Source organism: Vanacampus margaritifer, chromosome 16, assembly GCF_051991255.1.
Source record: "Vanacampus margaritifer isolate UIUO_Vmar chromosome 16, RoL_Vmar_1.0, whole genome shotgun sequence".
Classification (NCBI taxonomy): Eukaryota; Metazoa; Chordata; class Actinopteri; order Syngnathiformes; family Syngnathidae; genus Vanacampus; species Vanacampus margaritifer.
The window spans coordinates 2,380,139-2,400,006 of record NC_135447.1 but is presented as its reverse complement, the minus strand read 5'-3'; the positions used below and the strand labels follow the sequence as shown (position 1 = coordinate 2,400,006).

Here is a 19,868-nt window from a genome sequence, read left to right as displayed (position 1 = left end):
TTTTTTTACAGTAATATGTTGTATTCACCCCTACTAGTCTAAATACGACCTTCTGACTAATATTACGTTTGTGTAATGTAAATTAAGCGGCAAAATCGACGCGTTTCTATCCATCTTAGGGGGGGCAGCCATTTTGCCACTTGCTGTCGACTGAAAATGACATCACGGTTGCTCAGGAAACGACCAATCACGTGGCTCACCTCTTTCATGAGTTTGGTCATGTGATGTTCTCAAGGTAAGCCATGATTGGTCATTACCTGTGATGTCATTTTCAGTGGACAGAGAACGTTTTTTGCTGCTTAATTCCTATTCCCCACACACAATATTAATCGGAACTTTTGAGTCGACTTCCCCTTTAAGGTGATGGTTGCATAAAAAGTCAAATCAGAACTCACATCTCTCTCTCTCTCTCTCCCCCCCCCCCCCCCCTCTCCCTCTCTCCCAATCAAACACACTTATACACACATACACACAGCTATGGATCCCCTGAGACCAATTTGCTCCTGCAGGAATACGGTAGGCGGTACAGGCCATGTAGCATTCACCCATTTACCAAAGTAATGAGGCTTACTACTATTCATGGTCTCTTTTACCTTCGCTATGAAAAAAATAGGATGTTCCAGCATTTTCTCTCACGCACTGTGAAGGAAAGTGCCTGGTTGAATTTGGCTCAAGCGTGGACAACACATTCCGATACGGGCGAATTAAAGTGCTCTGAACAGCAATTTAGCCCTTTTTAAAGGAAGGACCTAAAAGAACAGCGTATCTACAAGCAGTCTGGGTCTGCACTCACCTGTGTGTAGTAAAATCGCTGGTGGAGAAAAAAGGCAGTCAAGCAAACACGGCATCTTGGGAATATGAGCCGGTTATATAAAAAAAAAAAAAAAAAAAAAAAAAAAAACAGGGAAAGTGCAAAGTAGACAAAGATTACCTGTGACAAGAGGAGACGGAGGAGGAGGTCACTTTGGGTTAAGGATCATTATGCTTTTCCTTGATCCTAAAACAGCCTCTCTGGCATTTTTTCTGCCCAGATGCGTCCTAGACAGCAAACAAACACGAAATACACGTTCGCCTGTTAGGACACATAACAATCAACCACATTCATTGCAGATCCCTCTTGGGCAGTTGCTGACGGATGCTTGACAAAAGTGGAGGCGGCGATAGCATTAAGCAAGTAACTCTCGATTTGCAACCGATACCCTTAGCCAACAAAAGTCTTGGGACACACCTCGGAATTTGATGGACCTTAACCATCAGGCATATTTGGGATCAACTACAACAGATGTGGTGCAAGTCTTAGCAGATGCACATTCCAAATATTTTTCAGAAGAGGAAGCTAAACCTGAATAGAAGAACATCATATGCCACCAAGTGATTGACTCTGTCTCTTGCCTGATGAAAACTGAGATAGGCTGCAGCTCATTTGTGACACTGAAAAGTATACACAGCAAAAAAAAAATGGATGGTGTGTGTTGAAATGTAGGCAGGTCCAATTATCACATCATACTTCTTGTGACTGTGAAGTCAACAGACTCGAGAATTGGGGGATAAAGAGACCTGGCGGTCCTGGTCTTGCATTATGGTCGAGTCCTGGACATGAACCAGTGGCTTTCGACGTAAACTCAGCTCCTTGGATAGCAAGTCCCAAAAGAAAATCCTTGACAGCAGAAAGACATTGATGTCTCTGGTCTATCCCCAAAGTCAAGGATAACGGTCTCCAGTTAATTCCAAGGGGATCTCATCGTGTTTGACTTTGATCAACATGAAGATCTTGTTGCACCCCGGGAAGCCCGCTATCTTGACAGCACTCAAATAGGATCCAACGGCTGGGGAGCCCGGATGATCGGGACCGCGGCGGCGCCGCAGCCTTCATCTGCTTTCACAGTCGTTGAGTCGCTGAGGTGCCACCGATTCCGCCGGATCCACACTTGATGTCTTCTTTGATGAGGGCTCTCCTTTGAGAGATTTTGAGTTCCACACGGTACCCCATCCACCATCATGAGCAGTTTTTGTCGACTGTTAGCCAACCATGACCTGAGTTTAGCCATTCGGACCATGTCGATGGTGTCAGCCCAGACCCAGACATTTGTGTACTGGTATCATTCAGAAATACCATGTGGGAGACTTTACAGATAATAATTGCCGTTATTTTAGGACACTGCCAAAAGGAACACCTGGAAGATGCAGGGGTCCGAGCCAGACTGTGTAAGCCTGGAAGGTCATTGGTCTCGCTTGGCATGCAACCTGTCCTAGTTCCTGTTCATTATTGAATAGTCGTACCAAAAACGAATACCTCAAGCCATTTTTTTTTTCTTTTTCTTTTTCTGGAGCCATCCTTGAATGTGCTCACAACAACCATTTTGCTGAACACTCATCTTGCATTTCCTTTTTTTTTCTTTTTTTTTCCAGGAGAGCTCAGTATTGTTCATTCGATTTGACATCATCATTGCTCTCCTTTTTAAAAAAAATAAATAAATTAAAAAAAAAAAAAAAATCTTTCTTTTTTTTTTTTTTTTAAATATATATACATATATATACATATACACACATATACATATATATATATTTTTTTTGTATGTGGGTGAGCATGTGCATGTGCGTGCGTGCGTGCGCGCGCGCGTGTGTGTATTCATCAGTTCACCTAAAGCCCATTAAAAAAAAAATCCCATACTAATAATATAATATAATAATAAATTGCCAAATGCAGAAACATCAATGTAAGTTATCACGATGTAGTGGCTCTCGCTAACAGACAGAATTAAGTAACCAGAATTAGGTTAAAAAATTCTATATATACGTAGACCATGTTTCTATAAATTTTGAGATTTGGTTTTTATTTGAGGCAGATATTTTTTCCATTAAAATGTGATTCATCATCTTGCATTTCATGTTCAAAGGGACCAATAGACATCAGCACAAATGAGCTAATGGTTATAATAATGGAGGGTCTAAAAATGGGAGCCCGTGGCATAAGTGGAATGTTGTGCTGAAGTCAGGAAGATTTTGATTTGATCTTGGAGTAAGTGTGTGTGTGTGTGTGTGTGTCGACGTTGGGGGGGAGCCACCGGAGATTGGCAGCGGCAGTCTGAGGTCTAAATCAGAATTACAGTCATCAGATGTCTGTTTACCTCAAAGACATCCCCCTGCTGCGAGAATTGCCCAAGTAGACGGTGAGTCTGAGACAATAGACGGGCAATTAGCACCAAATCCGACAGAAGTCATGATTTGTTTTGTGTGGGTGATCTTCCGTGTGTAATTTCTGACTGTCTCGCCGGATTCGGAGCAGAGGGAAACTGTCATCTGTATTCTTCTGCACCTCTGTTCATGTTGAAAAACTGTCTGGATGTGAACTTTAAGCAAAGTCAACGTCTCTTGACAAAGTAAAGTTCAGGCTACAGCCGTGGGACTCCAATTTCTTTGTCTGTATTTTTTTTTTCTTTTAAGAAGTTTCAGAAATTTGCCCTTATTTACCCAGGAAATAAACCCATTTGAAATTTCTACTTTTGATGTGGAATGCTTAAGTGCGAAGTAAAGATTGCAGAATGAGTAAAAGCTGTTGCATGAAGTCATTTCACACTTTCAGGTTGAATGTGACTGCAGGGAAACTGCTCAAATTGGATACCAACATGGAGAAATTGACGGCAATTCCTTGAAGAATTGATTGCCAATTTGGTCAATAGATGCCCACTCGGGTCGAAATTCCCCATAGGAAATGAATGGGCCCTTTCATTTTCAATGGCCGGGCGACCAGGGGTCGAAATCTCCCATAGGAAATGAATGGGCCCATTCATTTTCAATGGCTGGGCGACCAGGGGTCAAAATCTCCCATAGGAAATGAATGGGCCCATTCATTTTCAATGGCCGGACGACCAGGGGTCGAAATCTCCCATAGGAAATGAATGGGCCCATTCATTTTCAATGGCTGGGCGACCAGGGGCACAGTACCACCTGCCACCATTAGGGGCGCTGTAGATATGAGAGACTCAAGACTGACTGAAATTATTGTCGGCTTGTTTCCCAAAACTCTTTCACCCCATCGTTCTTCTGTGCTTCAAGTTCCTCGTGAGGCGGCGAGGTTGTCCCCATGGCAATGAGATGATGTGTACGGTTTTGACGTGTTGACTGGGAGCCACTCAAGACCATACAATGCAATACATAACAGTTTTGTCGGCGTCATCTCCCCAAGCCCTCGACTCTGTTGCAGCGCAGGCACGTTGGGAGGAGACAGGTGACAGCATTCCCAGAAAAAAAAAAAACTCCAGCATGGCAGGAATTATACAAAATCCACACAAGAAGGCCAGAGCCGAGATCGGAGCGCAGAACCTCAGAGCTGCGAGGCAGATGCGGTAGCCACTACCGCAATGTACTGAAACGTATGTGCTTTCCTTCCAATATTGTTCGACACAATAATCAATTCTTGAGTCGTTTCCAAGTCAAGCCACATTTCCTTTTATTGAGGTTCCCTCACTCCCAGCTCCCAACTCATCACATCTCAGCCATCTCCTCATGTGGGCTGCCGTGGAGCAGCAGTAAAAGTTTGTGGCGGTAGCAGAAAGCCGCAATGGCAGGCAGATAACAATGCGGCAACGACACACTAATTGGCTCGGGGCTTACTGGGAGAGTCGGATGTTCAGCCGCTTGGTATTTGGGGAGAGAAGAGGAATGAGGTGGGGGAGGGGGGGGGGGGTGTATGTGTTATGGGGAGGGGGCGAGTGTCACTTTTGATTACGGATGTGTGAGATTAGTTTAGTCGGGACGTGTTTGTGTGCGGCGGAAAGAATTGCGTGGGTTTGCATGCGTGCGTGGGTTGTTTCATGCATTTCTGCCACAAAGCTCTAATCAGAGGAGATGGCTGATGCTTTGGCACTATTTTTGTTTTTTTTTAGGGGCAATCGAAGAGAGAAGTCATAAACTATGCTAATAAAATCATTTCTGCCATGTGCGTTTACAGGCCAACCATCGCGTAGGCACTTTGTTAAACGGCTAATAAAATAAGGGGGTTTGACCTGCGGGGATTCACATGAACGAACACAGCTATGCTACCAACAAACCAACCATGAAAGGAAAATCTACTGTTGACTCCACAAAAGGAAGGTTACAAACATCTTATCAACGCGACACAAAGAAATAATGCGCATACGCGCTAGCATGTACAGATCTATACGTAGCTATTATTAGAAAAATAGAAAAGCAAAAAGCCGGTACAAACATTGTAGCAGCTAGCTAGCCTTTGTTGCCTTTAAACGTAATTGGCCAGCAATTTGCATCCTAAGGTGGCCATATTAATGGAAAGATGCCATTAGGGAAATGGATTTCTGACTTGGGTTGGAAGATTAGTGGGTAGAAGTAATACAACTTTAATGACGGCTGCATTAACAGAACATATTTGCTTGTTTGTCAATCCATTCACCTGTGTATGTAAATGCGTTTAATTAGCAAGGCGCTGGAAACTTTAATGTGTCACGAGCTCAGTCAGTTGAAAACCTCCTCGTAGCATGTTTTTAAGTTTTAAGAGTTAATGAAAAAACATTTCTAGTACTCCATAAAACGGGGGAGCTATTTCATATTACGCCATCACATTGCAAAAGAATGCGGATACAATAGGTACAAAAAAGTACTGTTCGGTGGAACTTGAATGTTTTTGTAAAGTAATCTCTGAATTCACTTACAGGGTCTAATTCTGTCAGTCGCTGCACTACTCATATAAAAGGTGGTGGTGGGGGGGGTGGGGGGGGGGTGGGGGGATCCTTTTTGGTCTACCAAACAAAAAGTTCTATTTTCCAGCGATGGAGACTACATTGTGGAGGAAGGGCTTGTACTTTTCTTTTTCTCCCCCTTTAAAAAGTCTTAGCGAACCCTTTTCGAAGGTTTGAGTCAATCAGTAGCCTGTCAGATCGAAAGCATTTCCACCTGGCGGTTGTTCCAGCCGCCGCCGCCGCCGCCGCCGCCGCTCAACTCAATCCCCACTTTCCCCTTGTTTTCAGCCTTCCTCTCAAACTTGTTTTATTACCTTGACTCTATTGAGCGGCCCCGCCTGCCAATGAAACGTTACCCCCCCCCCCCACACCCCACGTACCCCCACCCAACCTTACGCCGCTCAGACTCCTTATAAAAGAAGGGTCATGGTGTCAGACATACTCAGCAAATTGGGTTGTGGGGAAGGGGAAAAAAAAAGACACTTTACAGTGGGTGAAGTTAATCCTGTAAAACTAAACCACTAGACTCTGCCTCTGTCAAGTGCCTGTTCCTGCTGCCATTTTTCTGCCTTTTGTATGGACAATGTTTACTGTAAATTGCCGCCATAAAGACTGAAGTAAGGTTTGAGCACGAGTTTATTTCTAGTATACAAGCACACAATGATTTTTTTTTTTTTTTTGTGAACAAGCCCTGAACGTTTGCTTCCTCACATTGGAGTGACACTTGCTATAAATCTTACGCGGCGGCCATAGTTGCAAAACATTTTGTCCCGGTTACTCAACATCAGTGCAGTAATTCTAAGTTGACAATGATAGTAGAAGAAGAACAGATTGTACAGCAGGAAGGGAGCTTGAAAAAATTTTATAAATTGAGGTCTACCGTCATAAACACTGTCCACAATTTTTGGACAGCTTGTAAAGCTTTATTTTTCCTCCTCGTCCTAATAAAGTCATCTTTCAATGTGAAGTAAAAAGCTGTAACCTCCAGAGAGGTTTGCTCTGGAGACCCGGGACGCCCTTCAGCGCTGGCAATCATCAGCTGTCAATCATCCTTCACTCTCAGCCTGTCAGTGCATGATTTAGATGATTGATGACCATCTTGATAACAAGAGGGGGAAAAAAAGTAGGAAGCGGAACCTCCAAAGTCGAACAAAGACGATGAATGTGATGGTAATATTAAGCTTATTGTGACATAGGAACGCATCTGGTTGTTCAATACAATATGAGCAATTGAATTAAGTAAAGATTGCGAGAATAAGCAGTAGCCTATAGAAAACGGATAAAAGAAGAAAAATGTAAAAAAAATAAAAATAAAAATAAAAAAGCCAAGCTGTCAACTATTTCAGATCATTAAATGAAACAGTCTGTTTTAATTTCGTTTGTCTTTGCACACAGTTAGTCAGTAAGTGATGTTTGAATGGTGTAGTAGCGCATCCGAAGTTTTTACATCAAAATATCAGTCAATGTATTAGCCCTCATCTGGGTATATATTAAAATAATAATAATAATAATAATAATAAAAAGGATTGTAAAATGTATAATAACAAAGCTGATTCGGGTTATACAGGAAAAGACAATTAACATGAGTCGGTCAACTAGTCTTTCGGTCATTCTCGACCTCCGACATGGCAGATCCAAAAATGATCTATGATTAGCATCAACCAGCATCACAGAATGGATTGTGTTTTGACTTTAATTCCACACTCATTCTAATGAATGCTCACACACCCATGCAAACAACTCGATAGCATAATGCTCATTTACGCCGAGAAATGTTCAAATGTAATGCAAAGGTGCTCTGGGGGAAATAAGCATTCTCTGTAATTAGCCACAGACAAAATCGACAGAGATCGACGGTCCTTTCTTCATCAGAACATTTGTGCATCAAAAGGCATCTCTAGGCATTACTCTGATGTGTTTATTCTTTAGTATCAACTTGCTTTCGCTTTCTTTTTTTCCATTACCACATTTTGTGAATTCATGTTTGTCCTCTATGGCTTTTACAGTATTGCCTCATGTTGTCCATTAAAGCTTGTTCAAACAAAACCACTTGGATGGCTCGGGAAATGAACAGAAGGGAAGTGCCGCCTTACATACTGTAGCATGTAACGTCACTCAAAACTGAATGTATTTCATTAATTTTTTTCCTGGAGAAACATAGCAGGGTTATTATAGTTTTGGAATTTTAATTTTTGTTAGTTTTTGTTTTCTACATTTAGTTTGGTTCTGTTAGTTTTTTTGTTTAAAAAATGCTTAGTTTATTTTAGTTTTAGTTAGTTTCAGTATTAGTTTTCATTTGTATTTTTTATTCTATTTTATTTTTTTATGTGTGTATTATTTCAGATGAGAGGTGGAAAATCCAGGTCCAGAAAGTAAAAAACCTGCCACAATTTGGCTTTCGCCACTGATGCTAGCTAGCTAGCTAGCTAGCTCCCTAGCAGGTAAACGAGCACCATGGGAGCTAGCCAGGGAGCTAGCTAGCTAGCTAGCATCAGTGGCAAAAGCCAAATTGTGGCAGGTTCTTTTTACTTTCTGGACCTGGATTTGCCACCTCTGCTTGTGCGCAATATTTAATAAAAACCATGGTAAACTGAAAAAAGTAACTCATTTCTTACCTAGCAGTGCATTTCGTCATCTGAAGGTGCTTTTCTATTGGCTGCTGCTAGATGACGTCGCTTCTGTGTGACACTTTTAAACGTCCTTATTCCGGTTAAGTAAATATACTTAAAATCGCATTTAATATCATTCCCAAAGGCTCATGTATAAAATGAATTACCAAAGACACAAAGGACATTTTTGCTATAATTATAGTTCGTTTTGTTAACATAAAATGCAGTTTCAGTTAGTTTTCATTTTTTTTTTCAAAAAAGCATTTTCGCTTTTTTTTTTATTTTTGTTTTCGTTTTTTTTCTCGTTTGTTTTCATTAACTAAAATAACCTTGCTACAAAGCAAGCTTTTCTCTTAAATGACCCATGTTGCTTCAATCTAGTCTACTCTCACAACGCTTTCAGTCAATGAGTTGCGTGTTCGTGACTGTGGAAGGTCAAAATTGAGTATCAAGGCTGTGAAGTTGTTTCTAAGTGAGCAGGTGTCGGAGTCGGTATTCTCCGTGATGACACACACACACACAGCCTCAAGGTGAAAGCGATAATAATTCAATACCTCCATCAACACAAGATCCAATGTTGACGCATTTCAGAGCAGAAGTGGACAACCAGAAGCCACATTCGATCGCCACAATTCTCAAAAGATTGAAAATGTGTAAAATCCTGCGTAGAATTTGTTGTGTTACGACTCCGTTATCGAGCTCATCAACATCTATCGAGTGGGTGTGTTGAAGCTGGGCGACACGCAGCGCACCGGGTCCCCGGCAACCGTTACCCAAACGCGTCGCAATAAACGCTGAGACTTGGGCCGAGCACGCTTCTTCATCGACCCGTGCGAAAAATGCCTTAAAGTGCATCGAGTGTGAACCCCGGCAAGGACGGCAGAGTCGATATAAGCCAACGGGAGCGACGGTTGATTGATCCGACGCTAGCCGAGTCGACTTGCCACACCTTTCCTCACCCCGGCGATCTTTGGGATCGTGCATGAGTGTGAATTTTCCCAAATTGGATCTCGATTCAGTCCAGATAGATTAGCCTGCTCGGGTGGTGTTTTTTTTCCCGTCAGATTTAATCCACGCTAAACCAGTAAACTCAGTAGCTAAATAAGCAGTGGTAGGAAGAGCACATGTTCATAATTCGATATAGGTATGCTATATTTATCGTTTCAAAAGTGCCTGCGGATAAAACGTAGGAACGAGTGAGTATCTGATACCAGGTATCAGTTTCGGGCTGATACTTGGCCCTATTTCAAGGTATTACATTTCTTTAAAAAGTCATTGTTTCGGGGGTAGAAATCCTATGGATTAAAAGTTCTAGACGTATCGGTATCGATGACTACTCAAGAACTGAGTGCTCATACTGATATTGTTCTGAAAACAAGTGGTATCAAACATCCCTAATAAAAAGCAAAGCAGGGAGAGTCTCTGTCAATCATTTTCAACAGTCTCTTAAATGTCCACACTCTCTCCCACTTTCTTTTTTTTGTATTGTAGCTACAGCAGCCTAGGCAATGCTTCTTCTTTAGCCATTAGATTCGATTCGATTTGATTTGATTATTAAAATGGTATCAATGGTTGACTCCACCCAAGACATGTCGGCAGTGAATCCCTGGTCTTAAAATATTAAATTAGTGTTTCAATTTTATAATGAATCAAATATTCCGGAATAAGTGATTCATAAAATGGACAGAAATATTATTTTATCTTTTTCTCCCCTTTTAACAATGCCATTAAAAGCAATTTGAAGGAAAAAAAAAAAAAAAGTCATCAGACTGTATGTGAAGCTCACCTTGAAAAAAAATCAATAACACTCTTGTGAATAAATAAACGTTTGTGAAATTCATCCACGGCTATGATAAGAATTCACAAAATTCCCCTCGACTGGCTGTCGGGCCGCACAAAGGATTGCTTTTTGCTCTGTGAAATGTTGATAATGCTAAAGGAGCCATTTGACTTTGTGAAAAGCTCGTATCAGATCCTTTCTGACCGTCAAGGCAACAAAATCAAACATTCGGCATTTCTTCGCCTCGCTCTCAGTCAGGCGTGCAAGTCTAATAATACCAGTTAGCAGGTTTCCACGCCTTGGTTTTACCATCCAGGAGGAAATTTCATGTTTGACTACCACCGTGGCGGGAATATGTTGAACTCCCCTCCGGATCCTTTATCAGGGTACATATTTTAATGAGCAGTGCACAGACGGAGACAGGAAGCGAGGTCAGCTTTAAACACGGCGATTAGCAGTTCAAAGAGAACAAGCGGGGTTTCATCTAGCTCTCCTCCTCTCGGCCTTCCCTCCGCTCGCACCCGATTCCTCTCATCTTCAAAGGAGCTGGGTGGAGGGTGACGGATAGCCTCTCCTGGGTTCACCTGCGGGGAGCATTGAAGGCGGGACGTGTAAGGCTCGAGGACGGCTTTGTTGCCTGCTTGCTCGCTCCTCTCGCAGGGCAGCGATTAAATCAAGGCCCTGGTGCGAGGCCTTCTGCTCATGTGACGCTCTGTTCAGTTTGCACCCCCGGCCGCTGCCGCGCTGGTGCTCTTCAGGGGCTTTCAAATGTCATCCATTCTAATTCAAGTTGCCCCGAAGGCACATTTTCTCCTTATGCAGGACAAATAAATCACTCAAAGAAATCTCCTACCAGCGCAGAATCCTAAGCAGTTATTGTTAACCTGCCGCATACCAAGTACTTGAGCGAGGATTGTGATGATCCCTCATGCTCGATAATACCTCTCTGCAATGTGGCAAGAATCACAAAAACAAACATTTGATTTATCGTGACTTCCACATCACATTGTTATTCGTTAGCAGCATGACTCGATACTTAAGAATAGAACGGCCTGCCACGATCAAATTTACCCACTGAAAACAATAGACGTGGAGTTACATTTCAACCGTTTGTGCCTGATGCACGATTTGGCCACTGGGGGCACTGTAATACAGTCATGGAGACCGGTGCAAGTAATGGTGCAAGAGAATCTTTGAAAAGAGGAGTTTCACTACCACTGTATGTGACTCAGAAAGCTGCTCTTACACTCTCGCAGAGGATGAAGATTTGGAGCAGAGGGGCATCGGTTAATGGATTAAAAATTCATCGATAATCAAATTCATTGAAATTTTATTTTTTTTTGTTTGTCGCCAGTCGGCATGCACGCTCCCTTCCTCCGCCGATGAACGCCAAATATGATTGGGTGCATGTCGTTACCACCCCCGGTCGACAAATAGAATTTGACTTATGTCGTTCGTTGTCCACCAAAATAAACTTCTTTTTTTTTCAAATAATGATCTTCACTGCTAATTTGAAAAAAAAAGTCCTGTTTTTTAATAAAGGAATGGAAATTAAAGCTTTTAAAAAAAAAATTTGATTTATCCCTAACCCTAATCGACAAAATAACCGATTATTAAAATAAGGTTCAGTTGCAGCCCACTTGAGAGCATTGTTATATTGTCCGTCCATATGTTTTGATCCATTGCTTAAAGAGTCAATCTGATTCTGTTTGGTAGCCCGTCCATGTTTACATTGTTTGTCCGCACAAAGCTAAGCAAACATTTGTTTGGGTGTTCAGTGGGAGCTAATTTACATCATTATATTTGGCAGACATTCTGGCCTAACGTCCGTCATTCCACTACCAAGTCCAAGCTAAAATCTCAACATGCACAGATCTGCAAAACAAATAAACTAATAAACTGATTGGTGTTGAAGTGCTGCATCCATGAGTGAAAATCATTACTCTTTTTTTTTTTTTCCTTTAACACAGTGGGCTAGTAGAAGGACCTTGCGCCAGCAGTTGTCATGGTAATGCAATCCATACTCTGCATTAGCCCAGCAGTATAGAGAGGCAAAGGGGAGCAGTGACTCATGTGGATGAGACGGGACCCCCCGCCCCCCCCAAAATGGCTAATTAATAAAAAGGGGGTGTAAAGTTACCCTTAGGGTATTCTGAAGAAAGCATGCAAGGATATTAAGTTGTAACATCTTTTAGTATTATTGCCAACTTATTGTACTTAGCAACAAAGAGGCAGTCGACGGACTGACTTGGGAGGAAGTGGTCGTCGCTAAAGGTTCCATTTCCTGTTTAATGGCCGACATGATCATATTCTTCCAATGACTTTGGAGTCCGACTACCCCGAATATACAATTGAATTGACTTTGGGTGTTCCACTGTCCTGAATCTTAATGACAAACATCAGACATATTATGCATGAGGTGAAAGTATTGATCCTCGCAAAGATCGGCGGGGCCCCGTGCCAGAGGTGTCACGCATTTCAGCCGACACGCACAGAACGTATTTGATGAAAGGCCCCAAAAAGTTGAACAAAAGGAGCTTTTAGAGAGAACTTGTGACGAGCGCTGCCTGTCTACTTTTTCTTGAAGAGCCTTTTTGAGCAATCCTCAGTTGTTCCCTGCAGGAACAGCATGCAGTTGCTCTTGGCAACTCCCTGCTTGGCCTCTTTATATCCGGGCGAGTATGACACAGTGTGGCGCAGGAAACCGGCATGAGGGCCAAGGCAAAGCCCCGCAAAAATAAAGACTTACATTTTGGGACGGGCTCCCGCAAAGCACCAGCGAGTGATTGCAGAGCCAGAGGTGTCGTTCCAGTCCAAACAGATTCACGGAGTTATTCTTTTCTAATTGCTCTCCAAATCAAAGAAAAAATACTTTTGTCAAGTTATGGGAGACAAAAACGACCCGCTGCCAGTGATTGCTTGGCCCCGAGTGCGATTTCGGCACGGGTTGACTGAATGATGCCACCAAAAGTCATCGTTTCTCTTTCCATGCAATCAAGCATGCGGAACAACTAAACGTCGACAAACTCCAGAAGGAATGTGTGAAATCCGCGCTGGGAGGGGATTTTCAACGGAGAAAAGGAAGAGATGGGAGGGAGGCGAAGTCAATGCAAGGTCGAGACTTTTTTTTTTTTCTCTCCACAGTGGACTAATGAGCAGTCGGATCCGGTGATACATTTGTAGGAAAAGCGTCTAAAAGCACTCATTGTGTGCAATTTGCTCTAACAAGACTTTAGTAGGAAATCTTTCCAAAAATTAAGTTTTACAAATACAGGAACACTTGAGCAAGCTCCTCGCACATGCGCAAATTCACTCGCCAAAAGCTGATTCGTACAAAAACATCCTTTCTTAGGCACATTTATGTGGAAGGTCAATAACAACTCGAAATTCATTGTTGTAAATGACCACAATGTATCCCACCAGAAATCATCCTTTTTTTTTTTTTTTTTATAACACTCTGGATTAGCCCGTCCCATTTTGGCAAAAGTTGGGAATTTCAATTTGTCATTTAAATGGAATATATTGGGGGAGAAATCATTTTTCACCATCTACCGCGATTTTGAAATGTTTGCAAATTGGGAAATTTCCATTAAAGGTGTAACACCACTACTATTTGCACGTTTGGTGTTTCTGAGTGTTTATTTGGGACTATTATTCATATTATAAACTGAATTTCACAGAATTTTCCCGCCAATTGGCTGTGCCACCGGTTCTGAGAGTTCTCATAACGATTAATGATTACAAGTGAAATGCACCGTTTGCTATTCTTGGAAGAATTCTGAACGGCAACTCACAAGGAAAATCGGCCGTTAAACGTAAAAAAAAACAAACAAAAAAACGTTTTGAGAGTGAATAAGAAAGTGAAATACAACCGGCTAAGCTTCATTCGTGTCGAGAAAATGGCAACAAATATTTTATGTGGTGGTATGTTCTGTCAAAATGGCAGGAGAGTCAAAATTGGCGGGAAAATTGAATAAACATTTTGGGTGTCTGTCGGTTGAAGGCTTACAGAGACGTTTGGCACATGCTAAGATTTCTGTTGACAAATCTATTATAGCTAAAACATTCGACAAGGATCGATGTGAATGGAGGAAGGATTTTTCTAGACAACTTGCATCAGAGTGAGATTTTATTGAGTTTATTTATTTTTCACCTCATATGTAACAACCCAACTGTGAAGCACGATGGAGGGTCATCGTGGTTTGGGGCTGCTTTGTTATTTGATAGCCTGGACGCAATGCTATCATCATTGGAAAAATTGTATTTTAACATTTTGCACTGCAATTTAAGACATTAAAGTAAATAACAGAATTGCTTGCACAGAAGAAAATACAGCTTGTTAGCTTTTCTTAAAACTGCTTTTCTTAAAAGCGTCACTTTTCTACGAATGGCGGCGTTTGGTGCTAAATTCTTGAAATAAAGAAGAAATAATGATGTGAATGAAGTCAAATGTCTGAATTGAATTTGAAGGCATTTTATTGAATACGATCAAGAATGAATCTAAATAGATCATCACGGCCATTTATCACCGCGTTCGCCCATTTTGCTGCCGTGCTGAAAGCGTGCACAACGACACACTAATTAGCCAGGCTGCCACTGAAACCCTGCTACTCATTTTCTAAACATTCACATTAAAAATTCTCTTTTCCCGCTTTCTCCCGGCGTAATTCTCTCCAACAAGTGTCTCCTCGGTGCAGCAGCCGCTTTCTCCCCCACGCCGCCAAATGAAAGCTAACTCCATGAGCGCTAATCTCAAGGCCATTATGAGCATTGCCGGGATGAAAGAATGCTAACGGAGTGGATGAAAAGCTTCGTTTTATTTTCCTCCCCTTCTCCTCTGCAGCGCTGTCCGCCGATGAAGGAGTTTCCAGAGTGTTTGCGGTGATCATTAAGGATAAAGTAAATCTTCTTCCCCTCCACTGTACTACTGTACGCTCTCTAAGACAACACGGCTTTTGCCAGTAGCTCGTTGCTATTCACTTCAGTCTTCCACAAACAAACAGGAGCTTGTGGGAGCCAAAGAGCGCTTTGAGTGCGCGGCTATGACAGGAAATGAATATTTAAGCGCGGAGCCGCAGGTGGAGGAGCTGCAGCCATTTTCAGCCGGCTTCTTGAGCACATCATTTATTTACCAGTTCAGGAGACTTCAAAGTGGCTTTAAACATCGCCAGATTTGTCACTATGTTTCTCCTCTAAACAGGCACATCATTTCCTGCTCTGCAGCCGCCCGGCTCGCGAGGTGCCGCCGCGGCGTTGTCGCTCTTAAAGCGGAGAAGCCACAGATCGCCGCGCGCTCATTTGCTACAAGGAGCTCAGCGGGCGGCAAGCCTGATATTTCACAGGCATATTTCATGTGGCAAAAGGGCCTGCCGGTGTTTCTTTCATTCAGCGTACATTTTAGAGGGATTGTTTAGTTTGAAAATCGAACGGAATATCAAACTCTCAGGGCTTCAAACATTAGAAGCAGTAGAATGATACGCCTCTTCAAATGTGATATTGACTCGAGTTGGTCACGATAGCCCTCTAAAGGAAAACGCCAAAACGACAATGTGGCTCATGGCAAAAAATGAGTTTGGCAGCCCTTGATTTTATAGTCTTCAATGATCCTAATGTTTTTGTAATGTGGGAGGAAGCTGGAGTAACTGGAGAAAAGCTACACAAGCGCGGGGAGAACAAGATGCAAACTCCGCATGGGAGAATGGGAGCTGAGATTCGAACCGGCGACATCTCTACCGACACGTTTGGCATGACACTCATGTTGGTAGAGAGAGTGTTGCATATGTCTGCAATTGTGACCTCCCCCAAGTACTATAGCGTGACGATAGCAAGTATTAGAGGATGACTTTTTAGTAGGATTATGCAAAAAAGAAAAGAAAAAAAAGGCTTGAGTTCCATTTAATTTTGTACATGTAGAGGATTTTCATGTCAAACCTGAATAAAAAAAGTGTATTAATATACAGGATTATATTTTTTTCCCTAACTTCCATTCATAATGGCAATATTGCCCCTATCCACGACCACCACCTTGAAAATGTAATGGTAGATTTATGGATCAAACATTCATGTCAATTAATCGATGAATCACATTTTTTACTGTTTATTCATTAATTTGCCATTATTTGAAACTGGCAGAGCAGAAAAAGCAAACATATAAATTAGCTATGATTCAAATACGTGTTTGGTCCGTGTTCCATCAATCAATTGGCAAAAAAATGTTGATGATTGTTTTCCAAAGTAAAAGCTGATGTTTGGAAAATGTTGCAAATGTCTTATTTTGGAAGAAAAAGCACACAAATATTTGCTCTCATTAATTATTAATTAATAATTATTATCATTATTTGAGTTCAAAAGCAAAACCTCAACGTGCCTACTGGCCAGCATGTCACCAGCGTGAGTTGCCAGCAGAGAACTTAACATCTCTACATAACCCATATTTAATTGATCACTAATTGGTTATTGGGTTATTTAAAATGGCTGATGCTATTATGCACAAAAATTCATTATTTGGATCCTTGCTGAGCATTCAAAAGATTTGAGAAGGCTCAAATGAAGTTCACTGTTAATGGTCATTGTGCATTATTGGTTCATCCTGAAAATTCTCCCTAACCTAACGCCGACCGTTGCCGTGGTCACAGTCGTGTCAATATCCCAATTTAGCTGGGTTCCGTGTGAAAGCCGCAGCTGGATAAATGCCAGGTTTTGTGTCGAACCGTAAAGCAGCCTTCACAAATTTATGGCATCAAGGTAGTGTTGACAGCCGGCCCAAACGGAGGTTTTCCATGTGTGGGTGACTCGCTCTCCTCCGAGTCCCTTTGACTGTTCGAGATCTTTGACACGACATCCTACCTTTTGTTGGAGGGCATTTCCCATTGAGGGAGTGCACACAGAGAAACAGTCAAGAAGGCTGCTGCGCAAGCTTGTTTCCAATGTTTTCTCTTCTCCTGTGTAGTGTGAACTATCAGTGTCCTTGAGGGATCCATATTTCCCTTCCCTAAGATTCCTTCACGAGCCAAGATGTGCAAGTGTGGCTCCTGGTGATTAGACTTTGATGCTACCTTGACTGATAGTTGAGGGAGGAGATGGGGAGCGAAAAGGCAAGCAGAGGCGCTGGTGCTGACACACTACTTTACTCTGATAACTTTCTTATACTTTGAAAAGTGTTTCCTGCTCTTCTGCCACCAAAACAAGGCCTTTGCTTGTATCGACCAAGTTGGAATTTATGCACTAAATGAATTTCATGCGAAGAAAGACGTGGATTTGGAAGCACTTTCTTTCAAATGTGGATTTTAGATTTAATACAGTGTTGGCGTTCCCCCCAAGTGGCTAAGCGGCTTTAAATGACTCTTTTTTTTTTTTTTTTCTCCTGCATGTGTGTGTGACATCCTCTAGCTAGCCTGCTATGCAGCTAATCAGACAACGGGGGCTAACAGTTCCCAAATAATCACTTTTTCATGCGTTCATTCAGAAATCACTGTAAAATGAGACCAAAATAGATGTTATCTATCTCATAAGATATTTACGACGTAACACATTCGCAAACAAACATCAACTTGGCATATTCAGAATGATATAAAAGCGCTACTAGCTTAATGCTAACGTCTCATGTATATTGAAAGGAAACGCGACTGATTAGCTTAACAAATGCCTTCTTAAACATTCTCGAATGATATGATACAAGATACAAGAGCGTAAAATGACACTTATGGGCAAACAATTTCTGCCATAAAGCATTTAACAAAGAAATATGTAGGCTATACAGTAACTAGCTTTCCTGCTGTCTGTATAGCGCTCCGATTTCTTGTTTTCCGTACAAGCTACAGCGATGGTTCTTAAGTGTGTAGGTAGGAGGTACAGTTTCCTACCCTTTATTAAAAATAAAATATGAAAGGGTTTCTTAAGTCACTGCTCATGCCAAAAATAAATGTCTGCCTCAGGCAGCCTGTATTCTTACAATGCACTGTGAATTGTTTTTCTGTTTAAATCGCACCTTCCTGCATGCTTTGATTGAAGGTCTACATCAGCTTGTGTATATTCAGGACTTTATAATGTGAGAGTCGCTGTCTTACTTGAAGGGTGGGCTGGCGTGTGTGTTTGTAATTCCTCCTCAGGCGGAGGACTTAAAATGTTCTGAAATGTTCTCTCGCCAAGCAATTTCTGATCCCCTGTTAGAGATAACAATAGTAATTAAACCACAGTTGTCATATTTACTTTACGTGGGCGTTTGTATCATGACAGCGATCTTCTGCCTTCAAAGGACGCTATTACCTGTGATCACTGGGACATGATAATTCCAAAATTGCATATCTGTCATTATTACAAAAAGAAAAAGAAAGAAAAAAAGGACAAAAATCGACTATGAAAACATGACTGCTTTAATACCGCTGTTGGAAAAAAAAAACCGGACTAATTAATTCATTTTGACATCCTAATTTTCTCCAAGCTACCAAACATAACCTTGCATTAATGAAAGTATTTAGTAAAAGGTGAAAGGTGCGGCTCCTGTTGCCCTTCAATTACAGTGCCACTTATTAAAAAAATAATAATAATAACTCTATCTTCATTACCTCTTGACATGCACTCAGTGTATTTAATAAGCCAGGGTAGCCAACCCTGCTGTTTGTCCCATCAGTGCAAATAAAACCAGGGCCTTCAATCACCTTTTCAGTTACTGCAGCGCAAATTAACATCACTAATTTAAGGCAGCAGCCACTCCAACTAACCAAATGATGAAAATATCTCCTACACAAAATGAAGTTGATGAAACGCTCACATAAAGCGTTAGCGTGGAGGCTTACTTGATGACCCTTTCAAACTGCACTATTGATGCAATCTATATTCCTGCTGGCTTGCAGCAGATACAGACTGGATCAGGAAATGTCATTGTATTTCATTAGCATTCATACATGAGCGAACTGTGAGGTTCGCCACATGGAGGACAAATGTGTTTTTATGAGAAGGGGCAACAGCGCCCTCAAGTGGCTCTGGAGTTTAATGTCAACTCTCTGCTTTAATACAATGTGATTCTAGAATGGTCTTAATAAAATCACTAATTCTAATATCAATCTAATCTTCAATCAAAATAATGCAATTCAAAGATTCTAAATTGATTTGTTCAACATTTTCCAAATGTAATCGTCAATGATGTTATGGAGACAAAGGAAAATAGAAATTCAAATAGTGCCATTAATTGGAGGACATGGCAGTTATTTTTTTAAATCCAATTATAGTTTTAAAGGCAAAGGGTCATCTTGATTTTAATTAATCACAGCAAATCACTCCAGCTTCCTCTGTGGTGACACTTTAATTTCGCCAGTTATTATCCTTGCCACTGCGTTGAGGCGGCATGTTGACTAATGGCTCCGTAATGACCCTCGCTAACTGCGTCCCGCATGTCTGCCATTTATTGACGCAAGTGAACAATGTCAGCCGTGCAGAATGCATATTGTCTGATCAGGAGGGACAAGCGCCCCGTCAACCTTTTCACTGGCAGTAATGTGTTGAACATGGGAACAACATGCAGACTGTGTAGCAATCAGGCGTAAAAGCATTTGTGTTGTTCATTCTCTGCAGACAGTTTCTCTAAGAGGCTTACAATTTGGAATCAGAACAAAAAGTGCACCAAGCACCAATAGTGAATACGTCTCATTAAAATGACATTTAATAAATGGGACCGTGATTGACCGTAACTGTAATTGCCATAAGATATCCAGAAGCCCACAAATGTCTCACAAAAACTGAAATGGAGGAAATTTTTCTTCAATTTAAAGTATTGTTTGTCTTCAT

General features: G+C 41.6%; 1 protein-coding gene across 5 annotated transcripts in view; it reads right to left on the bottom strand.

The window, feature by feature from the left end:
* Nucleotides 1-19,868, bottom strand: part of LOC144036137 (uncharacterized) — a 134,475-nt gene that overhangs the window by 112,524 nt on the left and 2,083 nt on the right. For 4 of the 5 annotated variants that reach the window (XR_013288592.1, XR_013288593.1, XM_077546502.1 and 1 more), the window contains exon 2: nt 932-1,038. The gene's annotated coding sequence lies outside the window, so the exon portion shown is untranslated. Of the gene's footprint in view, nt 1-931; nt 1,039-12,834; nt 12,910-19,868 lie in introns of those variants that run through there. The other variant, XM_077546503.1, reaches the window with a different exon arrangement.